The following is a 24,934-nucleotide window of genomic DNA, read 5'->3' on the forward strand; positions in this document are numbered from 1 at the left end:
CCTGTCAGGGCACATACAAGAGTCAACCTATGAATGCATAAGTAAGTGGAACTACAAATTGATGTTTCTCTCATCAATAAATAAATTTTTTAAAAAGAAAGGAATCATTTATAAGTGTCAAAATGGTTTTTGCTATAACACTGTTTCGAGAGCAGTATGTATGGTATCTGGGGAACATAGCTCAAGGAAAAGAGAACACCAGGGTCCCTGACTTGTCTGCAGAACCCTTGTTTGGGGAAAAGCCAGGGTGCCTGCACAAGTGTATGAAAGTACTCTTCCGAAGCTGTGGTGTGGACTGAGAAGAAAACATTGAATTTAACAGTGAACTTGGATGACCCATGAACAAGTAGCACCACCCTGCAAGGCAAAGGCTTCATCCGGACCAAAAGAGAAAGGGCTCTGTTTTGACAAAGAATGACAGTTACAGTATCCTGTTCTAGGTCTCATTCAGACCCCACACCATAATAGCCATTGACTTCCATTAGCTTCTATTTCTCCTTCTGGTTCATTGTTTCTGAGATGAATTTTTGTGAAATTCTGTACCCAAGAGATGAGAAAAGGAGCCTGGAAGTAGGCACTGATAACCCTTCTCTTTGAAAAACCTGCTTTTCATGCAGTGAATTCATGCGTAGAATAAAAAAATAAGGCCCGGGAATATTCCTTCCCTGTGCTGCTGACCTGGAGCTAAGGGTGATGCAGAGAATCCCTTTGATTGTATGATGGCTATAGTAATGGCCCCAGAGCATTAGATTAAGTCTTTTAAAAAAAGAATAATCTTGGGTCAATACGCATGTCATTCTTCACATGTAATCCATCTTTTTTATGTTTTATTTTCATTGACTTCTGCTTTAAAATCTTTTCCATTACAGTCGACATACAATACTATGTTAGGTTCGGGTGTACAACATAGTGATTAGACATTTATATAACTTACTAAGTGATCACCCTGATGAGTCTAGTACCTAGCATGGACACCGAACAAATGGGAGGGAGATTTGGGGAGTGGGAAATGGATGAAAATGGAGGAGAGATTAATAAGTGCAAATGCTAGTTATAAAAAGTCACAGGATGTAAAGTACAGCATCGGGAACATACCTGACAGGGTTCTCAGTGGGGGCGGCACTGCCCTGGACGTGGAGTGTTGTTGGCAAACGAACGGCCAAGTCTCTGGTTATCACGTGACTTGGAGACGGAAGTGGCTGCAAGGAGGCTAATACTCTGCACAGCAAAATTGTTTCCCCACATTCCGGTAATACCTCAGCTGAGCAGTAGAAAATTGGTGGGAGAGGGATTGGAAATGCTCTGAGAGAGATAACTTGCCTTAGAAAAACATTCAATTTACAGAAGAAGTACACCCCAAAATACGGATGCTACAACCCAGACATGTGAGATCACGTCCTTTCCCAACATTGTGTACTTTACCTAGGGCATCAGAATTTCTACAGGGTATCCCTTGGAATGTGTCCCCTTGGTTGAAAGATAAATTGTACTTGTTTCCTCTCTGTCCAGCGTGCACCATCGTCGTTGAGAAGACAAGGCACAGATGAGGTTTAAAGGGTACGCTCCAGCTTCGGGCTGGGTCATACAGGCCCTTGTATTCTTACGTGACCACACCAGAAGGGGCTGAGGCTGTGTGCTTCCCCGTGGGAAGGGTGAGGTAGGCTGCAGGCTTCCCTAGGAAGCAGTTGCGCATGTTGTTTCAGGGCCCTGGGGAGAAGCTTGAATAGGCTTTGTGATCTGGACAGGCATCAGAGGAGCCGATGGAAGGAACTGGTCTCCGTGGGTACGTTAATCGAGGGAAGGGTGAGCCATCACTGAAACAGATACTTTATGGTGACGCCCCCCACCAATGGGCACTAAAAACTATAAATAAAATACAGGAAGCCCAGTTGATTTTGATTTTTTTTTCTTATTAAAGTTGAAGGATGATAGCCCAGCCTGCATATAACGTCAATTATATGCAAGAAGACTCCGTTCTTGCTGAAAGTTGATAGGTCCAGGCAGGAGAATGCAGGCAAACTATTTCATAGAGAAAAGAGGAAAGGCGATCATAAATACCTGATTTTTCAGGACCCAGTTCATATTGCCTGCTCTGTATTACTTATGGTGACAAAGGGAAAAAACATTAGCAACTGGAAGACACTGGAACAAATGCAGACTTTGCTTAAAAGCGATGGTTGGAATTTAATGGTAATAATAAAGCATATGATTTCCTATAGAGTATGTCATTTAAGTTTTTTTCCCACTGTTTTATATATTTTTTCATTTAAAGGAAAAAGCCCATTTAGTACACTGATACATTTGTTCACATATACACGGTGACGTATCAAGACTTGAAATCACAATTTTCCAGATTCAATGGGTATTTATTCTTTCACTTCCTGAAAATACACATTTTTGTGTGGATTATGTCATACAGGAACTGGGAATCATCTGTGGAATGTTAAAGGAATTGCAAGTTAGTGCATTTAAAACTGATATCTTCCTGCCATGAGACATGTTGATATATTACTTATCTTCCTAACCCTGACTCAGATGTTCCCTTCTGGGACACTCTGCGGAACTTGATTTCTGCTTTCTCCTTCAGTCACTTCAAAGTAACATCTTATTTTTTCTTCTTTTTCCTTTTTCTAATTATTGTTCAAGTACAGTTGTCTCCCTTTCCCCCCTACCACCCACCTCTCAAAGTAACATCTTATTAATGCCTGTCATAATACTGTTCTCTGTCTTGTTTGTAGTCATTTGGGGGGTTAATTTATCAAGCTGTAAGGTCCTGGAAGGAGTTGGCCTTTTGGGTAGACACTGATGTAGGAGAATCACTGTATGTCTGGATTGGAGTTGTCACTTCAGATCGTCTCCATCTGATAAGGGAGGTTAAGTGCCCTTAGATGCCGGACTTTGCTGGGCTGCCTCCAGCATGACACCCAGGTGTCGACAGGGCATATTGGGTTCTTGCCGCTCAGTATACAGTCAGACATTCCCAGAACCCTGTACAGAGTAAGGGTTGTTTATACCTCTCTCTGTACGGGTTGTGGAATTAAGATGTGGATCAGTACCATGTATACCTTAGACTTGACAAGAGGGTCCCTTGGCCTGGGTCTCACGCTTTAGAGGAGGCTATGCTGGCCCTGCTCCGGCCATGCCTTCCTTCATGGAGCGTGAAGCTCAGGGTGCCAAGGGGACATGCCACCTAGAGCCTGAGCCCCACCCCACCCCCACCCTGCCACACTTAGAGCACTGGGACTCCCAGCCCCTCTAGGCTCTTCCACCTAACAGCAGGCTGTGCCACTGGGTGTCCCCCTCAGCAGTTGGCAGCTGTGGGGGCAGAGTGTGGGCACGTGGACTGGAATGCCTGCGAGCATCTGAGGCCCCTTGCAGTACAAGGAGCTGGGAATGTGAAGAGAAGTGGGGACCGCTAGACTCAGCCTGGGTTATTTTTACCAGAAGAGTTTCTCTGAATCTGTGGAAATCAACTTTTGTGACCTGCCCCAAAATACCACCTTTGTGGAAAACCAAAGAGAAGAGATTACAGGGAGGTCCTTTCCATGGCACATAAGTAATACATAAAATTCATGACTCATGTGATTCTATACTCTCAGTGACAGAAATGTTTCAAGGATATAAAACACATTTTGAGATAAGCTAAAATTATATTCAGAGTCATTCTGAGGTCAAACATTTCTTAGTTCTTCCCTTGTCACTGGGGTGTATGGTGCAACTTATTTTTGTCTGTCAAGACAAAAGGGAAATAGAGACCAACCACTCAGCCAGAAGTTTTGGTCCCACTGACAGGGACAGTCTCAGAGCAGAGCCTGCGACTTCACCAGCCGCCCCATGATGACGCTGGTGATGGTGAAGCGCTATGAGCAGCAGCTCGGAGAGTCGCCTTTGCTCTTTACGATGCAAATTCTTTATTACTTTTTTCCTCAACTGAACCATAACAGGCAGGATGATACTGTTGCTGTTGGATCTGGTGTTTGGGGAAGTCTTTGTGAACCACCTTATTGTGCAGGTGGGGAAACTGAGACTGTGGAAGGCAGTGGGTGACCACGTTAAGTCTGAATTCAGCAAACAGATTGCATGTGGCTCGGAGAGCTCCCCACCCCTACCCCTTTTCTTCTCTCCCCACTGTGGGCTCTAGTAGTTCACAGTTTACCACACTGTGTTCTTGGGAACTCTCTGGTTCAATACAAAGGGTGTCCAGAGGTTCCACAAATGTTCAACAGTCCACTTTTAAAAATATATTGTAGGTTTTGCTGAAATTATCATTTAAAAAGACAACTAGCTCATGCCACATTTTGACACATTGGCAGACACTGAGGCATGAATGTATGTCTCCTGGTTAATTCATTGTTTATGTAGACCTCAGAATGCAACTTGCCATCCTCGTGCACAGCTGGATGTCTTATAAATGTATCATTGCATAGGAAAATGAGGTTCTGTCCGTTCACTCCTGGGTTAGCTCTCTTAAAATCCCCTAAGTGCCTGATTACAACAGCACAGGCAGCTCTGCGCTCACTGGACGTGAGACAACTTGGCTGCCCAGAATGATGCCAGTGTTGACATTTCCCCATGCAGATGTGACTGCCAACGCCCGGGCATTTAGCGCCACTCACTCCCCAGGACAGTTACCATAAAGCCGCCTGTGGATAGAAGTCTGCACCTTAAAATGAGCTCGCTCCTTTTTGGTGCCTCAGTAACTTAACATCCTGGGATAAAGTCCAGGGCTGGCCTGCCTCGCACTCGTTTATGCTCTGCAGTGAATATCATTACAGTGACTTTCCAGTGTAGTGGGAGGGTTTTATGGAATCATTAGACAAAAGGTGGAATGAGCATTTTTCCTCCAAATGCTTGTGCCTAATACACACGGTTTGGAGAAAAATTCTACTTTGTTCAATAATGGAGGAGGGAGAATGTTCTCCTGTCTTCTTAGTTACTTAATAAAATTCTCAGTGAATTACATTCCCTTTCTCCAGAGGTCTGTTACTATACGTCACCTTCTCTGTTAAAAGAGACGTATGTTCAGAAAACATCTTCCCCTTTAGAAATCATCAAAAGACAACAAATAAATAGTAAGCATAGGAGGATTTGTATTTGCTCTACAAAGTAACAAAATTCCACTTGAAGATTTTTCTTTTATGGAACTGATAAGATTCTCCAAGTTGCCTTATTTAAGGTCATTTGTTTATTTAGTGCCACAGGTATTACAAAAATTGAATTGCCTACATTCCCTTTTTATGCCTCTAGCAATAGATAATTGCCTGCCTCTTAACTCCAGGGTGGGTAGCATTGAGTAAAGACCAAATGAACCTTTCAGATTCAGAAACTTCAATCAGCCTAAGAGAGGAAATTAATGAAATAGAATGGTGACGCTCAGTCAGCAGATGAGTGTTGATCACTTTCCATGTGTCAGGGAACCTGATAGATGATGGCAATCAGAAACGGATGAGCTCTGCCCTCACAGAACTTACAGTCAGAATGGGGAGACAGATCTTAATCGACAGTCACACAAAGAAATGTTTAGTTAGAAACAGAGGGAACTATAAAGGGGCGCCATTCTAGGGGGCCATGTGACTCAGGAACCCTCCCTGGCTGGGAGTCAAGGAAGCCCTCCCGGCCCACTCGTGCCGGGATGTGGGATGCTCAGAGAGGTCTCCAGCATCCTCCTCTGAGAACCCACCTGGACACAGGCCCCAGGGATGTGTGGGCCCTACAGTCCCTGCTTATTTTCCGTGTCTGTGTTTGGAATCGCTCATTGTACTGGACCCAGTTGGCACCACCAAGTTGACAAAGTGAAACAGGACCAAAGATCGGAGAACAATGTCATCTTTTACAGGAGAAAATAAATTGTTTATGCTTGTTTCCTCTTCGTGCGTGTTGTATTTACTATGGAGACCTGGCAGGGTTTGTGCCTCGGCTTGGGCAGCCGTGTTGCTCCCACAGAAGCCTGCAAACGCTGCCAGTGCATACTGAGTAAATCAAACCAAGAGCATGACACGAGTATAATGGAAAAAACCCAAAGCCCTGTCACCTCAGCACCTCAGGGAAAGGGCAGGACACACCTCTGAGGCCGGAAAGGCTCCTGTAACTCCCTCTCTGCTCAACATCTTGCCATGACACAACCAGGTCTGTTTTGTGAAAACTTCCAGTTGCCAGTACATATTTCATAGTTAACAATGGGGTGTTTGTGCCGGTTTCGTTTTCACTTTCGCCAGTGAGGGAAGTGGAATACAATGGGGCAGTGCACAGAGCTGGGAACAGGACACGTTTTCTTCAAGATTCCCAAGGCTGGGTACGTGGAAAATGCCAGAGCCAAAACAAACATGGAAACCCATCCAGATCCTCCGTTACGCATTCTCAGTGGTAATAAAACACACTTGGAGTCTCCATCTGATAGGTTCGCTCTGCCTCCGCAGTGAAAGCCAACATTGATGACTGCTGTGGGAATGTCTCCCAAGGAGAAAGATCGTGTGTGCCTTGGTGTTGTGCGGAAAGCTGCTGTGGGTGTGAGCGCATGCGTGTGGGTATTTAATTGCGCCAAGTATACTTGTAAAGTTAATCAAATGACTGCTTTCCTTGTTTATAAAAGATAGTCATTTGCTTCACTCACCTACTTCTACCTCCTTCATAAGTGGTCACTGTTGCAGATTAGTTTGGATGAAGAGAGTTTTGCTGTAGTGCTACTGCCTGGAAGACACTTTGCTCAGACAGACACAGGGCAGGATGTTCTTCGCTTCCTCCATGGGTCTGTTCAGCCAGCATGTTGTATCAAGGTGTGGTATAGACGGGGTCTAGTCATCGCCTGGTTTTTAGAACCCCTTACATAGTCACCTTGTGTGGTACCACTGAAATCTCTGAAGCTAGAGGCCAAGTTTGAGTGTAAAGACTAAGTACTGTGTTAAGGCCGATGATGCCAAATGCTTTAGACAGGCTTTGCGAGCAGAGGAATTCTCAAAGATTCAGAAGATGGGGAAGGAAGGGTTGTGTCCTCTTACATTTAGCATTCTTCTGAGGAATGTGCCTTCTATGGTTGGTCAGGAGCTAGTCTGACAAACTATATTTAATGAGATAATTCCATATCCTCTAAATTTGCTTAACTTAAACGTTGTGTTTGTTCATTCAAAGGAATATGAGACACAGACCTTGGAATTCAATATAAAACAATGTTTCTGTAACTTGGATTGTGATGTCCTCTATAATCCTTTGTATATGTGAGCTCAGTTTTGCAGATAATCACTACTTACTTCCTTGAAGGAGAAGGTGGCAGCACCTTCATTTTGCTTGGGCATAGTATAAGCTCGTAAGTCAAAATATGTTATTGAAATTCTGTTAATGGGCATGCTACACTGGCCATGTCCATTTTTAGTCACTCAGTCCAAATCTTATACTATCTTAGTGTTTCCCATAGTGCCTGCCTGGCACGTAGTGGGCACTTCATAAATACACATGTTTGAATGAATGAAATGAGTCCTTGTGACTCTGCAGTGCCTAAAGAATGAATTTCGAACTCTGTAACTAAGCATGCAGCATTTTTTTGCAGTGTAGCCCCATCCGACCCCTCTGTGCTCCCACCCTCACTCCCACCCAAGGCCATCGCCATACGCATAAATGCGTATCATCTAACACCATCAAATCTCTCGCTACTCTTTGAACTGAAGTGCTTTCCCAACTCCCTGCTTTCCTAAATGAATCAATGAATGAATTTCCAACTCAGGCATTTTCCATGTTGCTGCTGGGGCCATTGCATCATCAGTTATAAGCATCTGAAGTTTTTTTTGTTTGTTTGTTTTAGACGCAACTTTTCGCTAATCTTCCCAGTTACTTGCGTCACTCCCTGATAGTAACTTGAGCTTTGAGGGAGTAACGTTTACATTTCAAATGTCTGCCCGGGCAGCCACTCCTAACCTTCAGATAGTAACTGTGCTTCATTTCTCCTTATCCAAGGTCACAAACCTTCGGCACCTCCCCAACTTGTGCGCTTCACATTTTCTGTACGATGTGTTTTTTAAAATGTAAGACCTTTGGAGGAACCACAGTGTTTCAGGAAAGGGTTGAAAATTGTCAGCGTTGTAATTTCTTTCTGTCATTTAATTTGATCCACTTGGATCCTTGAGAAGATTGGGCACATGTCGTTGTTAATCTAAGCTCAGACGTTTTATGATTGCTTTGTAATACTGGATTTTCTTTCATACTTCATTTCTAATATTCCATGTTTGTTTCTAAATGATGCCCGTTGGGCTGCTGAACTACTCCTGATGTTGCTCCTGTGGTCTGTTTTCCTTTTCCCTGGGGATTGAGACACAGGCTACATGTCACTGCTGGACCCAGCATCTGTAAGGATGCTGATTCTTTTTAAATCCCTCATAAATTTGCATGTGAAACTTTATTTAAAGTTGGCTGTGGAGGGAACACTCTACCTTCAAGTCTCAGGGAAACATCTAAAAGGAAGAAGTGGAAAGCAGAGGAGAATTTACTCTTGCGCTGTTCATATATTTGTTTTGAAGGCTGGCAGGATCTGGAAGTGGGGCTGTAGATTTAACAACTCAGCTATAAAACAACCCCAAAATAGGAAGAAAAATCTCTTCCTATTTCTAGGTTCTGGTACTAATATGAAGTTATAAAATTTCTATTCTTCCACTGTCTAAATTCTCTTTTTGTATTTCTAAAGCTATCCTTGCCTTTCTTTTTAACTACTCGTGTTGTGGTTCATTCGTTTTTAAAGTTTTATGGTGTTTTGAAACGTATGGAAGCGCTCTGAATGCCTGCCTCACGGTGACGTTGCGTGCTCCCTGCACCTTATGTAACTCTGCCGATCTCAGCGAGGTGGGGACTGCACGTGGGATCAGTTCTTGTGGGAAAATATGCTTCAGTGGCTTACTGGCACTGCTCTTGGAATGTGGCATTTAAAAGTACCTTTTTACAGTGGGAAAGAATTCTGTCGAGAATAAACAGTCTGACCTTGTTAAATGGGCCAAAGTCTGTCTGTAACCTAGTTCCAGAAAACTATCTTTTACTAGTTTTAAAAAAGCAGATTCGAACAATTACAACTAAAACTCTCTAAAGAATGGGGGAAGTTGCGACCAAGAATATGAAATGAATTCCAAAAATGATGGTCTTCACATACATTCATAAACATTTCTTTGCTTGACTCTGAAGTCCTCCTCTCCCAGAGTGGATGAAAGGTCCGGCATACAGTTAGTCAGAAAAGCAGATTTTCTTTTTCCTGGAAAGACAAGATTGGCTTATAGAAAGGAGCTGTGGGAGGGGCTACGTAGCATGGACCAACCGTGGGAAACCAGCAGGCTTCGGGAGACGTGGGAGTGAAAATTGCCCATTGCCCACAGGTCTGTATATTCTGAACTCTGGAATGCAACAGTCTGTTCTTAACCATTCTCTCCCCCTTTTTTTTCCCACCCACCCTAAATCCATCCACACACCCCTGTGATCTTGCCACTCCAGACCTGCCTCCCCCTGTTTGAAAGCACAAGCCGTGAGATTTTGTGTCTCTCTGCCATTGGACAGTATTCTCTCTGCTTACACTGTGTCTCTCCTTCTCAGCCTAACAAACTCCCACCATTCTTCAAAACTCCGTGCCAATGCCACCTCCTCCTTGAAGTTGGCCTCTCTAGGTTAAAGCTTGGCACCTCCTCTTCTGTGTACTTTTGATTTGCCTCCAATATAGTAGCTGTCATATAATATACAATAAGAGGCTGAATGAAGGTAGGAAAGGGAGGGGATGGAAACTGGAGATTAGTTAAATGTTGATCCAGAGGGAAGTAGGGAAAACAAATCCATGCCACAATCTGAATGATATTATATGTGTATTTGAATGATATTCCTTCAGTCAAATACGGGTCTGTGATCATCAGCCTTTTGTATTACACTGTTATTGTTAATAACGTAGATCCATGCTCAGGACATGGTAGTCACTAGTGATATAATCACTGCTGTTTTTATTGCCAATTGTATAAATACATAGTAATTTCTTTTAATACAATGAACAGTTACATTCAGAATAGAATAAGTCATACACTATAGAGTCTGCATAAGACATCTCAATAGTACTCGTGTGGAACAGAGATTTTCAAAGGCTTAATGTTTACCCAATTGTAATTAAGATGCATCTATCATAAAATGACTTTAATTTATAGACAGAGTCTTTTCATCAGTACTTACATGGCAGATGCTTTAGCTTATTGGGACTAAAAGCCCAGTAACACGGTTGTGTTCTCTCTAATTAGCCACCTGTCTTTCTGTTTCTCTTTTTTTTAGCCCCCATAATCCAGCTTTTGCTAAAGTTGGCAAATTGCATACCTTACATGTGGTCATTATATGACTAAACCCTAATGAGGGTTACGTAATGTCAGCAGCCACAAAATACCATAATCTACTCTTTTCATTAGACAACAAGCACCTTGCAAGAAGAAATGGAGCATCACATATATTATGCTCACTGAAAATAGTAATTGGTAATGATGGGGTACTTTGGAGATGTTTATGTCCATTACGAAAGTAATATATACTCATCAAAGGCAAATTTGTGTGGCCTCAGTTTATTTACGTTCTTCATTCTCTTGGTTCATCCTGTCCATTCATTTTCTTTAATGTCATCATGGGCTTGCTTGTCAGTTTTGAGAGACAGAAAGTCCAAGTGCAGTTTGAAAGAATGTTGTAAATAAATAAGGGTGTGGAATATTTTTTTCGCCCTTTGTTAGAGCGTGCTCTTCCTGGGGCGGTTCGCCTTCACCTTCCTTTCCTCTCTGCTCCTAAGCAATAACAAGTATAGAAACTAAGTATTGGATGCCATTCCAATAAGAGTCTGTTGAGTTGAAGGATTTTTTTAAAGAAATAAACATTTCACTGACTCCACCGTTGGTTCCCCCAATCCCAAATGATCATGCACAGGATCACGACCACATCTCTTAAAAGAACACTGGTCATGTTCTTAAGGCCAGATGTTAAGTTGGAAGCGTTTGGGAATGTATCAGAATTTAAAACAGTATATGACTGATATTCTTCCGAATATTGTGTTTGTTTACCGTGTGTGCGCACCTGAGTGTGTTTTCTGTATCTCATCAGGTATTGGCGAATAAACAGTTCTCACCCGCCCAAGAAAATATGTCCTTTATTTTCTTTAAACAGTGGCTCCATTGATTCTCTTCTAACATCGCTTTCCTTGGTTCTCTCTTCCTTCTTGGCAGCATTGTCTTTGAAGTCTTGAATTGATTCCAGTGTTCCTGGAATACTCCTTTTTCTCCTCTATCATTTTCAGCTAAAGGCAAAGACAGGTTTTTCCGATAACCTTCATTCAGGAGGCACTGCAGCCCAGCACATTGGTTAAGAGGGCACATTCTGGACCCAGACCTTGGGTTTGAAGTTTATCTTGCTATTTAACAGGCTGTGCAGGCTTAAATCAATTCGTTAGTCTGTGTTTTGGGTTTCTTTATTTCTTTTTTTTTAATGGAAAATATAACCATACCTACCTTGCAGAATTGTGGTAATTAACTTAAAACATGAAAAGACTAACTACTTGATAAAGTCCAGTCATTGAATTACATAGTAGTAATATTCATCTTTGCACCTACATGTGAAGATGGACAGAAATGAGTAGAACCATGAAACCATTTCCTACTACTAAGCAGTTATGTAATGACCATTCATATTAGAGTTTAGATTAGTAATATCTCAGGGAGACCATTCCCTCCCTTTTCATTATTATTTAAGAGTTTCTCAAAACGGTGACTGTGTCTAGGATTCCTGAAATAAGTATGTTGAGGAAATCTCCCCATTATCGTTGTTTTTTAAACAATGCTGATGTTTGGAAAATTCTTTGCAAGAGCATCCACATACCTGGTCTTTGACTAAAGGAAATTGAATATGTAGACCCAGAAAGTTGCAGAATTTGCACCAAGACTGGGAATGGGTGAGCATGCTACTGTGAATGAGCTGTGTGGACCGTACGAACTGCCCAGCTGGCAGGTGCCCTCTCCATCTGAGGTCCAGAGCCCCAGACACCCTTGCGTTTTCTCAGTCCTTGCTCCCTGCTTACGTTCACTGCTGGGCAAGTAGTTAAGGCAAGTAGTTAAGGCGGGGAGAGGAGAAACTGAGTTTTGACCTCGCAACACGAACTTTTGTGATTATATTTTTTGTCTTAACCACCTGCAGGTCACAGTCTACAAGGAAAAGAAAAACATTTCTCAGAATGGACACATTCTGCATTTAACCTCTGTAGAGGGGAGGGTAGATGACTGAAATGTAACAATTCCTAAATTATGAAAGTGAATTTCTTTCTTCACTGTAGTCAAAATGGGTCCTTTCATCTTATTTCTAGATTAAACCATTTTTGTATTGTAGCTAACCCTTTGCTCAGTAGTTAATATTCAGAAAGTTTCATTTCCCAAATAGGCTAGATTCTTCCCTGGTCAATGAGTGACTCATTGCACCATGGATTAGGAATTAATGTCACAAATAACATATACTTCTTTCCCATAGTCTGCTTAAGATGTGTCACATAACCCTTCCAGCTATTAACCTTTCAAAAAAATTAGTTGAAAGAAATTCCTGCGGCTTTTCAGCCCAGCCCTTCTATAACCTGCACTGTCTTGTTTTGTTTTTCAAAGCCATGCCGGAATGCCCCCTATTCACGGAAAGAGCTGGTACCCAGCTAATCACTCAGTGGCATGTTCAGTCTGCCATGCAGGGAATTTGTGTGTGGCATTTCATGCATTTGCTTACTCCCTTCATTTAGTTTTTAAGAACAGTTGTCTCAGTGTTTGCTTTTATCAATTTCATGCCTGATTCAGAATTCAGATTAAACCATGATACTGTCTTGGAAGAAAACATGCTCTGGCTTCTCTTAGATTCAAGGTAAAGGTGTGGCCTGTCCAAGTAAGCCGTGCCATGTGGAAGTGGAAGTCAGGAGCTTCTGTGGCCTCACCTGACTAGGATCCAGCTCTCTTTAGGCACTTCCTGCTCTGGACTCCCATAGCACTTTTTTAAGCCACCCAGTTTAGCCATTGCATGAAAACTTTCATTCTCCGCTTAAGTTGAATGTGACTTCCTTTTTTTCCAATGCTGCTCATAGCTCCTTTGAGATCAGGAATGATGGTCTGGGTCTGTTAAACATGCCTAGCATCATTCCTATGGACCAGAAACCTGGGAGATGGGTGATGCTGGGTGAATTACTAGTTGTTACGCTTTTCTTCTCTTGGTGCCTATAGGACATTTAGTGGACATACCACTATTGTTCCAGAAATCTTATTACTACTAATGTGTACATGAATTCTAAGAACAGAGTGTCCTCACAAGATAAATACATTCTCAGATAAACAAAAACCAAGAGAGTAAACTCTCAACAGCTTTTCACTAAAGGAACTTCTAAGGGATGTCCTTCCAAGAGAAGGAAAATAAACCTAAAAGGAATGTCTGAGATGAAAGAAAAGATAGAGAGGCCATAAATTGGTAAGGATGTCCGAGTGTGTCATTAATCACAGTAAATATGAATGTACAAAACCTACCAGTTAAAAGACAGAGAATGCATTTTTAAAATATTTATCAAATACCAAATCTGTGCTTTTTTTTCTTCAAGAAATACATAAAACTTTGATCTTTACTGGTAGGAGCATAAAATAGTGCTCTGCTTTGGAAAGTAGCTTGACCTGAACTCTATAGTTTAACATGCTCACACCAAGAAACCCTGCAAATTCATGCCTAGTTACATAACTTAGAGAAATTTGCATATGTGCACCAAGAGTTATACTCAGGATCATTTATAGCACCATTGTTTGCGATAGCAAAAAACAAACAACCCAAATGTTCAAAGACAAAACAATGATTTAATCAACCCTGGTATATTCATAGAACAGAATTAGATACACAGAGTGAAAATGAAAATGAATGAACTCTAGCTATTGACAATACCACAGATGAATCTTAGGAATAGTATTGAGTGAAAAAAAAACAAAGGAAGTTATAAAGTATATGAGATATTTATAACTTCAGAAACAAGTGACACTAACCATATTATATAGGTATATGTATGTCATAAAACTAACTTTTTAAAGTAAGGAAATAAAAACATGAAACTTAGAATAGTGGGAGTAAAAAGAGGTAAGGAATTAAGAGAATGGAATTAAAAAGCATCTTAAGAGAGCTGAGGAGGGAGGAGGGCTCTCAGCCCGCAAGTAGCTAGAACATCATTAAAGCCTTGCTCTTGCCTCCTTGTGCTCTTTAGACTCATGGTCTCATTTAACATGATTTCTTAAAGTTTTGCTGCACGGGTTCTGCTGGTCAGGCACTGAATTGGGAGAGTAGAAGTTGATGAAACAGAAACACATCTCCCCTCACTCTCATGGGGAAGATGCACAAGGAAGTAAACAAGTCCATGTGTAGTATAATGTCAAGTAGAGGCAAGTTCTAGGGAGTCCTGGGAGGGGGGTTAAGTGTGACAGACCAGAAGATTTTTAGGGAGAGGGGGCTGGGGTCGGAGGCGGGGGGTGGGGATCCGTACTCCTGCTCAGGGGTGCCGGGTGAAAAGGGCTGAATTCATTTTGAAGTGTACCAGGAAGGCAGCTAAGGGCTGTCAGTTCCTTTAAATGAGGGACCGAGCCGTCTTAGCAGCAGAGCTTGGAAAGGAGTTAGGCTGCACAACAGGCAGCATCGCAGCAGGGAAAAGGCAACTGGTAATAGTACACAAGCTAGAACAAATTTCAACGGTCAGAGTAATACTCTCTCGGAACTTCAAGAGAGAAACCTAATCTGGGGAATTCTGTTATGTCTAAGTCTACGTCTTCCCTGATAAATGAGATGTGGAAATACCAGTTGTTTGCATATACCCATAACACAAACACATACCACATACTCTCTTCATGACACATTCTTGTCATAAAAATGTGCCATTTCTACCCAAAACATTGAAAATACTTACTTTGTGCTTTAGTTGCTTAACTGTAAGTGAGATTGTCATGATTAGGTCATTTGAAATGTGTTTCTGCCCATCCTGAGATTTGCAACATATATGTGAAATCAGCAGTAGTATCATTAATTATTATGCAGTATAAAAAGAAATTTTTAAAAATCTGTCATTAGTCATTATGAAGCTAAGTTCAGCTGGGATTGTTTATGAGCAGAAGTGGATATATTGTGCCGAATGGGTCTTAGGCGACAGAGCTCTCACCTGCAGCCCCACACACGCCATGGCCATGGGCAAGGCCTCAGCAGCATGTCCATGTGGCCTCTGTTTTCTAACTGCTGAACTAAGCTGTTTAAATGCAGCTAAGGCTTCACACCTCCACCTCACCACACTGTTCCTCGTGTCAGGTGGCACTGGAGTGGACTTCCCTCTGGGCGCTGTTAACCCTTTGATTTTGTGTCGGCAGCCTTCTGCTCCTATCCTCTTAACTGCTGTAGATATTCTAAAGCCCTCAGCTTGCTTAGCATCTTCTGGTACCTGTTTACTCTTTTGTTTCTTATAGATACCCTCCTTGGATTCTGTAGCACCGTAGTTTGCTGCTCTTTGTCCTCCCTGCCTCCCTCCTCTTTGCTGACTGCCCCTGCCCGTCTTTCCCCGGGGGTCTGTCCTGTGTACTCTCTCCCTCAGCTGCCTCCTCGAATTCCCAGACATCATCCTGGGGAAAGAGAGCTCATCTCCTGTCCAACTCGGTTCACTGGCTTGAGCCCCAGATCCACATGTCCACCTAGACATCATCACAAGCAGCACGCCTGCCTGTCCTTCCCCATTCAGGTCAGTGGCCCCACCATCCACCGTTACCTGGGCCGGGAACCTGGGACTCGTCCTAGGTTTTTGTCCCTCCTTCTGCCTTATTTTAAATTATTCCTCCTGCATCTCCTCTCCTCACTGCTATAGGATGGTACATCCTCCTGCAGGTGCCCCTGGATTGCTCTCCCTGCCTCAAAGATCATCTCGTTTCATCCTCCACAGTTACCAGAATATTCATTCTGAAATGCAAATCTGACCTACAATCCCTGCATACAGCTCCTCAGTACCTTCCCTGCTCCTCAGGATAAAGTGTAGGTGCCATCACCTGGCGCTCAGAGTCCTTTATCATCCGGCGTGTGCAGCTTGGTGCTCCTCCACTGTCATGCCCCAGCCCTTCCCTCTGCCTGTCAGGCCTTTATACCTGCTCTGTGAAGACTGCAGCAGAAGTTATCCCTGTTCCTCCCCCTGCCCTCCCCCTGTGGAGTTGATGTCTATATTAACACTTGCTCATAGCCAGGAACCTTCTTCGAAGTACTATATGGACCTTACATCATGTAATTTTCAATGGTCCTATGAAGTAGGTTGTCCTATGATTCCCCATTTGACAGATGAGGAAATAGAGGCATGGAGAGGGTAATATATTCTGCCAAGGTGATACAGCCCATAAGCCAGGTGCAGGACTTGAACCCCGCCTCTTCAGTTGCATGTCTCTACCTGGCACAAAAGCTTACGCAACTAGTAGTTATGTCTGCCTCCCCTCCTCAAATGTGAGCTTTTGGGTGCAGATACCATGTCATCAGTCGTGTTCCTATCGTCTTAATAACCGGGATCTGGCACTTGTCACATAGCAGGCACATTAGTGTGTGTCTGGATGAGTGAGGCATTGAAGTGGTGGTGTCTGCGTCTCAGACTGCATGAGAAGGGGTACGAGGGATATGTGGGGGCAGGACACACGTATCTCTGTGTCACCCACCGCGTATTTTGTCTGTGAGGACCTAATGGATAAAATTGTTATTACTGCCTTTGAGGAGAGTTCGGTTTAAGTGAGAACCTTAAACAGTTGAAAGAACTTAAATACTGAGCTTCAAAAGTTCATTCTTGTGCCCAATGGGCATTATTAATATTTCTAGAAAGTAACTTATCTTTTTAAGGGTTCGTTATGTGCTGATAGCTCACGGCAGCAGCCATTTAATTATTGTCGTCATCAGGGTCTAGAGCAAACAGACTTCCTAGTACTTTGAGGACTGCTGGGCACTTTTCATACCGGCCTCACTTTGCAAGGCTTCCTAAGTATAAGTAAGGGTACACTTTCCATCTTCCCAGGGCACAGTAGTTTATCACTTAAAATGGTAGGGAGGCTTCCCAGCCCAGTTGAATTGGCAAGCTAATTCATTTTGCATATATCCAATGTATACAGAAGAAAGATTTCAGTTACTGTTTTCCATGCAGAAACTAATACACTTCAAATATAGGTGTGGGCGTCCTGTGGTTCCTGGAACCTTCCTTATGGGCCATCCCTGAAACATGGTCTCCAGTGTTCTTTGTAATCGTAACATGCTTATTTCGTAAACCAGACCCATGCAGGAAAAAGCTTCCTTTTTTCCCCATGCAGAGGCTTATAACTGAATGAGAGAAAAATTAATTAATTGCATGAATATTAAGAGGTTACTTATCTATTATAACATTGGGCCACAAGTTGACTAATTAAAAGGAATGCAGGTTGGAAAGCTGCCACAAATCTGCTCCTTTCATTTAGAGGGCCACAGGCTGAAGCCAGTGATTGTGCGTGACGGGCTCCGGGAACAATGGGGCCGCGCACAGACCGTCCAGATGAAGCATGCTCGTCTGAATTACGCCGACGACGGGGTGGCCTACAGGCAAACAAAATGGTTAAACAATACATAATCAAGTTTTTATTTGGTATTTCCTGCAAGGCTGTACCAGTTGCCAGGGAGTGTACTGTGTTTTTTCTTTGGCCGTATTAATTGTTGACCGTAGCTGGCAGAGCACCAAACAGGGACAGATAAGGGGGAACATGGCATCTGGACATTAAAGCCCCAAGTGTACTGGGGGGAAGAAAAGCACAAAAAATTACAGCATATATCAGGAATTTTCCAACTAACGATGTGCGGATGTGGTAGCGCGAGGGAAAGAGAGCCAAACTGAGCTTGCTTTGTTCACTAAGAGAGGCCCCCCTGTAACATTCCTTTTCGCTGTGCATATTTTGGCTTCATTTGTACAGTTTTAACTTTATACTGTGTGTGGAGAAGCTCAGTTGTGATTGGCTGTTCCTGATAAATTATATTGCAGTAATTAAAGTTCATGGATAGCTGTTATGTTCTTAGTTATTTAGAAGCTGTTTCAAAAACCAAGTCTAAGCTGAAAATTTCTTTTAAGTGACATGTCATGACTGTAAAAAAGATGGCAACAATTATTTTCATTGATTTCAAACAGTTTTTTTTTTTTAAGACAATACTCATTTACTCAAATAGGAAACAGTATCTTAAAAACCTGAGATAGGAGCTGGGAGTGAGTAAATCTTGTAGCCTGCAAGTGAAATATTCCCCAACAGGTTTGTAAAACATGAAAATTTTTGATAGGGATAATCCCCTTTGCTACTTTTAGATTCCATTAAAAATGCAAAAGTAACATATAAATATTAGTAAACCTATTGCAGAAACAAAGTATTGCAGTTTCATGACCTCAGTTAGAAGTCATATGTTACTGTTTTAATTCACTAATAAAATGAAAAAATCCCCAAAGGATCACAGCTCCCTTCTTGAAAGATTGATAAGCCTCGGAGCCCCCAGTAATAATAATTGTAATGTATACCAAACCTTTAGAGCTGTGAAATGTGTGTTCCAGAGATTCTTTTGCAGTGCTAGCGATCTGTCTGCGTGCGTGGCTCTCAGACCCAGTGGGTACACCTGCAGTCCCTGGCAACACTGGGTTTGAACTCCAGCTCTGACGCATGACTAGCTATAGGGCTGGCCTGTAGTTATGAACACACGCTGAACATCCATCTCATAGACTGTGGGTACAAGTGCCTTCCCTTGCAAGCTATTACAGGATTTAAATGACATAAAATTTGTAAAGTCCTTAGTGAGGTACCAGGCATATGGAAAACCCACAATAAAGTTTGGCTACCGTTATTACATCTTTCCTGTTGAGAAGCTCTGGGGTTTCTCTTAGCTTCTCAAAACGTTGTTTCTGTTCGGTGTCTGCATTAGAGTTCAGGAGATTTGCTTAATCACCAGTGACTTCCACAGCAGATAGCAAGGAACGACGGTTTGTCTGGTCTGCTGTGAAAGCTGGGACAGCAGTTTTGAGTGCTCCTAAACATTCTTAGAGAAGCTGAAATTTCAACAGCTGTTTTCAGAAGCACATATTAAAACCCAATTATTAGTTGAGGAAAACTGAAAAATGATATTCTCAAATAATGTCATTCTTCTAAAGATGGACTTCGAGCTACAGAATGTGCGTACTTTTTGGTGTTGTAGACAAACTGCCTGGAAACACAAAGACCAATACTGTCTCATATTTGATCAGATGATTTTTGTAAGATTCATTTTAATGACTTCTACATATTAATTACATTTTCTAGTATGTGTTGTTCTTCGTTTTCGTCTCCAGAAGTCTTAACCCTAAACATGTGTACAGGGCTCATACACACTGAGTATCAGAACTACACGAGTCATTCCAACACCCCAGGAATTCAGTGTGATCATTGTTCAATAAAGGGAAACCACTAGTAATGATGATCGGTGTGTAGGTCCCAAATATTTTTAAATCCATAAAATGTCTTGTAGGCCAAAGCATTTCTTAAAATAAATATGAATCCCTGACATTAGACCAGTTTTTCTCAAAGTAAATCTTACATCCTGAAGACATTTTCAGGCCTTAAATAATGTTACTGTTAAATACATCTTTTGAATCATTGAATAAAGACTAATAAAATATACATGCATGTGGTTTTTATAGGATCTTTAAAGATTACTAATTAGGAATACAAGATTATTAATTCTCCCTCACTGAAACATACCGACTATAATAATAAGATGAATGTGGCCAGCTTTAACTTAAAACTGGAAAACTCCCTTTTTGTTTCTACAATTGGCTTTTTCTCTTCAGCTGCTTTTTAAGCTGGGCTGTTAGCAATTTAGCCTGTCTTTAATTTTAAGCACCATTCTTCCAGTCCGGAGATCCCTATAGGAAGCCCCACTCTCGTAGCCTCGCCTCCCATTGGCTAGCTGGGAAAAGAGCATTTCTGCATAAATTGGATGCTTCCTTCTCCCCTGGAGACCAAATATGCTCATGTTTCACAATCCCCTGGTTTGTAAGCATGAGTCCATTGCCCGAAGCTGGAAACTTTCACTTTGTAGGACACGGCACACACCGAAATCCAGATTCAGTCCCCCTGATGTGCCCGTGGGTCTGATAGGAGATTGAATACATGCTTCTTAATCTAGTGTTTCTGAGCTGCTCCTACTGAAATCAGAAACCGATGTGCATGGGAGAGGTGTCCTTCAAAGAAAGGTATTTCCTTTGTGCAGCACCAGTGCTCACAGAACCCAAGGGGTTAACCTGAGAGCCTCTTTGAAAACAGAGGCGAAGGTCACTGGCGGCAACAGCAAAGACTTAAAGCCTGCCGTCCTGAGCCTTTCACCCTGCCTTTCCCACCCAGGGGATTGTAAACATTGGCTCCCGGCCACCACGTCCCACTGCACAGAACTTCTCTGTGCTTTCAGCATATACATTTATGCTTTTTTATGGAAGCTGAAGCAAAGGCGCATTATTGCTGTGAGCACAGAGAACATGTTTCTGTTCAATGAAAGGGGAGGAATTCTGTCCTGCTGGAATGTGAAAGCATGCAGACACGCTTATTTAGTGCTGCTTCACATGTAACTTAGCTGCTGCTCTTAGTCTGACTTTCCCAAGTCAAAAGAATGTGTAGAATGCTGTCGCTTAATCAGAACCCAGAAGAGCTCTTTTATCTGCCATTTGTTAGTAACTAGCAATATTGCCCTTATCTCTTTGTCCTTTAGCTCCATCCAGTGCCCTCGGATAGGAGAACTGGCAACATGAAAGCACTTATTACCTTGAGAATTGCTTCTTGTTTTTCTTTTTAAAAACTCACAGTTCTTTTACCACCAACGAAGAAGTTAGTGGGGTTTTCTTTAATTCAAATAAAGTTGCCCTAGTCCTAGGATCATAGTTGTTTGATAATGTTTAAAAGAAACCAGGGTGATTCATGTATTTATGTTGCTGTTTATACCTGATTCTTCAAAAGTCTGTGACTCATCTGTGTAACTTATAATAACCTTCACTAATTCACTTGCAGGGAAACAGATTGGAATTTGTAGAGATATTACATATAGTCTTCATTTCTCCGTCCTGAACTTTTTCAATATATTGAACAGGGCTTAATATCATTCCATACATCAGTAATTGTATGTTGTTTCAGTCATGCGATATAATAATTTTTCTCTTCAGTGATTTCTAAAGACGTGAACAGGGGATTCATTTGGATGGCTCCGTATGTTACAGTAGGTAGGAGCAGGAAGAGTATAACCCACATCATTCCTCCTTGCTACGCTATGCTCCTTTTTTCAGAGGGACTGTATTTCTTGGGCAGACATATAAAATCTTACTCCTTTCTTCTGAAATGGCTGTATGGGTGGTGTATTTGGTAATAAATTTGGACGCTTGCCTCCAGAAAGTACAGTTGGTCACTGTGCATTCCAGTTTGAACAGTGATACTTACGGTTGCGAAGCGAATGCAGGGCCGGCAGCAGTCCCTACCCCTTTGCACAGCCGTGCACACGGGACTGCTCTCTCGCCTGTAAGTGCACTTGACAAGAGATCGGTGGCGTTGCCTTTCATCTCTTCATCTAAATGACTTCTTTTAAAAGATTTTAATAATTTATTCTTAGAGAGAGGGGAAGAGAGTGAAGGAGAAAGGAAGGAAGATACCGATGTGAGAGAGAAATGTGATTGGTTGGTTGTCTCTCACACATGCCCCAGCCAGGGACCAGCAACCTTTTGCTTTGTGGGATGACACTTAACCTACCGAGGCACACCGGTCAAAGCTAAATGACTTTTTAAGATTCTTCAAAGTCCGTTTTGGAATTTGTTTTGCTCTACAGAATCACAAATTCTATTGGGTACCAATTAATGTCCTTTAAAATGTCCTTCTGCCCAAAGTTCTAGTTCTTTAAAAGTGAAGTTTCCGTGAGCAATGTTCCTGAAGACATAGATCTGCATGTGGAATTTATTTGTTCTTTTTAAAATTTTTTATTGTACTTTTTTCTTTACCATTTAACCCCCTCATATCCTCCTCCCCCCAGCAATCACCACACTGTTGTTCATGTCCGTGAGTCCTTTTCCCTCAATCCCACCACCCCCTAACTTTCCCCCCACACATAGCTGTCATCCTGTTCTCTATGAGTCTATCTCTGTTTTGCTTGTTGGTTCAATCTGTTCATTAGATTCCACATATGAGTGAGATCATGTGGTATTTGTCTTTCTCTGATTGGCTTATTTCACTTAGCATAATATTCGACTGAGGAAGAAAGTACGTATAATGTCTAAAGATTATTCAATAAATGGTGCTGGGAAAATTGGACAGATACAGGCAGTAAAATAAAACTAGACTACCTTCTTACACCACATACAAGAGTAAATTCAAAGTGGATTAAAAACTTCAAATATTAGTCCCAAAACCATAAAAATCTTAGAAGAAAATATAGGCAGTAAAATCCCAGACATTACTCATAGCAATATTTTACCCGATATATCTTCCCAGGCAAGGGAAGCAGAAGAAAAAATAAATAAGTGGGATTATATCAAACTAAAAAGTTTTTGCGTAGCAATGGAAACCATCAACAAAATAAAAAGACAGCCCACAGAATGGGAGAACATACTTGCCAGTACAGCTGATAAAAGGTTAGTATCCAAAATTTATATAGAACTTACAAACCTCATCACCAAAAAAAACCCCAGACAATCCAATTGAATAGTGGGCAAGGGACCTGAATAGACAGTTCTCCAAAGAAGATATACAGATGGCAATAGACATATGAAGAGATGCTCAATGTCATTAGTTAGAGACATGCAAATTAAAACCACAGTGAGATATCATCCTACACCTGTCAGAATGGCTATCATTGACAAATCAACAAACAAGTGCTGGCGAGGATGTGGAGAAAGGGGAACACTTTTGCACTGTTGGTGGGAATGAAGATTGGTGCAGCCACTGTGGAAAGCAGCATGGAGATACCTCAAAAAATTAAAAATGGATCTGCCTTTTGACCCAGTGATTCCACTTCTGGGAATATATCAGAGAAACCCAAAACACATACTCATTCTTAATTATAGGATTCTAGGGTTGAAAGGACGTCAGAAATTATCTAATGTGACCTCTTGATTTTATAGTTTGGGGATGAAGTTACCTTTTTTTTTTTTTTTTTGACAGTTACAGAGTTATTTGTCTGAGACTAAAAACCCAGGTGTCCAAATCTCAATCCAGGATTCTCTCCCTTACTCTATTCAGTCATAAACCTCATGAGTTCCCTGATGACCAGCGATTAGCAAGTGGCCGGTATTTGCACCGTGGGTGTATCCCAGCATCTAGACGTTCACACAAGTGACTATGAGCTGATAGTTTGTACACTGAGCAGGAGGTGATGTGAAGTCCTCGTCTTCACTTGCTCCCAAGTTGCGTGGGGACTGGCTGATCACCCATCCACCTCATCAGCGTGTTACCTCAGTTTCAGTAGGACGAGTTTCTCACAATTTCTGTGGAGTCCTCCTTTATCTCTCACCCCCTCCAGTGAGAATGACTTCACATCAAAGCAGTGAACTCTGCATCAAAGCCAGCAGTATAACCGGAGCTGTGCACGGAGGCTGACTGCGAACACTAAGTGCTTTTATGACTAGATAAGAGTCCAAAGACTGGAGAAGAAAATGAATTCTTTTCAACAAGCACCCATTGAGTTTATTGTTTTTTAAAGGCAAATGTTATATTTACTCATTATGAAAAATAGAAAACATTGTCCATAATGATACCTTAGTCAGAAAAATGCCAGTATAAATCAGGAAACTGGAGTAAAGGTATGGATGTCCCAGACATAAAAATGGATAAAATGCCTAGTTTTCATTGATAACACTTATTTCTCATAATATTTCCCGTGAGGAAAATCGTAGAAAGGCTTAGTCCTGTGTAGCTCCATTAAAAAATGAATCTATTACAACAGGTACAAATCCTATTACAAAGGATTTGGGAATCCCAATAAAGAAGCTTCCAGTCTCTTCATAAGTAGCAGCTTCTTAGTCTCGGGAATTGAGACAAATGTACTGCGATTGGTGCGTATGGACTCGCCTGTGGAGTGAAGCTGGCACTCAGCTGCATATTCAGCCAGTGCACCATCAGAGTTCTGTCCTGTTCATGCCAGTTAGTTAGACGGCGCTGCGGGATGTACCTTACAGAGATTTCTGGGTGCCACGGTGTTCAAATGGGAGAGCTTTAAGCTCCGGCGTATGGGACAATCCCTCAGTGTATTCCGTGATTGCTTGTTACTCTCTTGGGTTACACAGATTTTCATGAATTTTTTAAAATAGGTAAATTACTTCCCTGTGTTTGAAATATGCGTCTGTGTACCCAGGCTTTCTTTTGCATCAAAGACTTTCTTTGCATCTGAAGTCTGATCTCGCTCCATATATATGGAGGCTTTTTTCTCAAAGAGGTTTACCCCCTCTGCTGGCTCTGTGAAATGAAGCACGTAGTGAGTAGACATTTAAGTCCTCACTTAGTGTAGTCGGTGGGTACTGGAAACCTGGGACTTAAGTGAAATGGTGTATAACAAAACCGGTTGTACCTTAACCTTAACCTATGTCACCTAAACAAGTGACATAAACAAGAGTTAAGTTCCTGTGGCATATTTGTGGTCACAAAAACGTCACCAAACTTCTAAATAAAGACCTAAAATACTTCTAAAATTAAGTATTGAAACACATTGTGGACTCTACATACATTTAAGAAGGGTGAATTAAAACATGTAAGATAATTACGTTCCAACCCAGTTATTCCAGTTCAAGGTCATGGCTGGCCAGAGCCTAGCCTGTGCCGGCAGCTAGGATACCGGGCAGGAACCCCCACTGGATGGGATGCCCTTCCATCACAGGGCCACTGGCACCTACACACACACTCCGATGCGG

At 42.0% G+C, this 24,934-nt stretch overlaps 1 protein-coding gene across 2 annotated transcripts in view; it reads left to right on the forward strand.

Annotated features, from left to right (window-relative positions):
* CDK6 (cyclin dependent kinase 6) overlaps positions 1–24,934 on the forward strand; it is a 226,133-nt gene that overhangs the window by 119,763 nt on the left and 81,436 nt on the right. The window lies entirely within an intron of this gene.

This window comes from Sturnira hondurensis, unplaced genomic scaffold, assembly GCF_014824575.4.
Source record: "Sturnira hondurensis isolate 20B ecotype Veracruz unplaced genomic scaffold, ASM1482457v3 Scaffold0016462, whole genome shotgun sequence".
In the NCBI taxonomy this organism is placed as follows: domain Eukaryota; kingdom Metazoa; phylum Chordata; class Mammalia; order Chiroptera; family Phyllostomidae; genus Sturnira; species Sturnira hondurensis.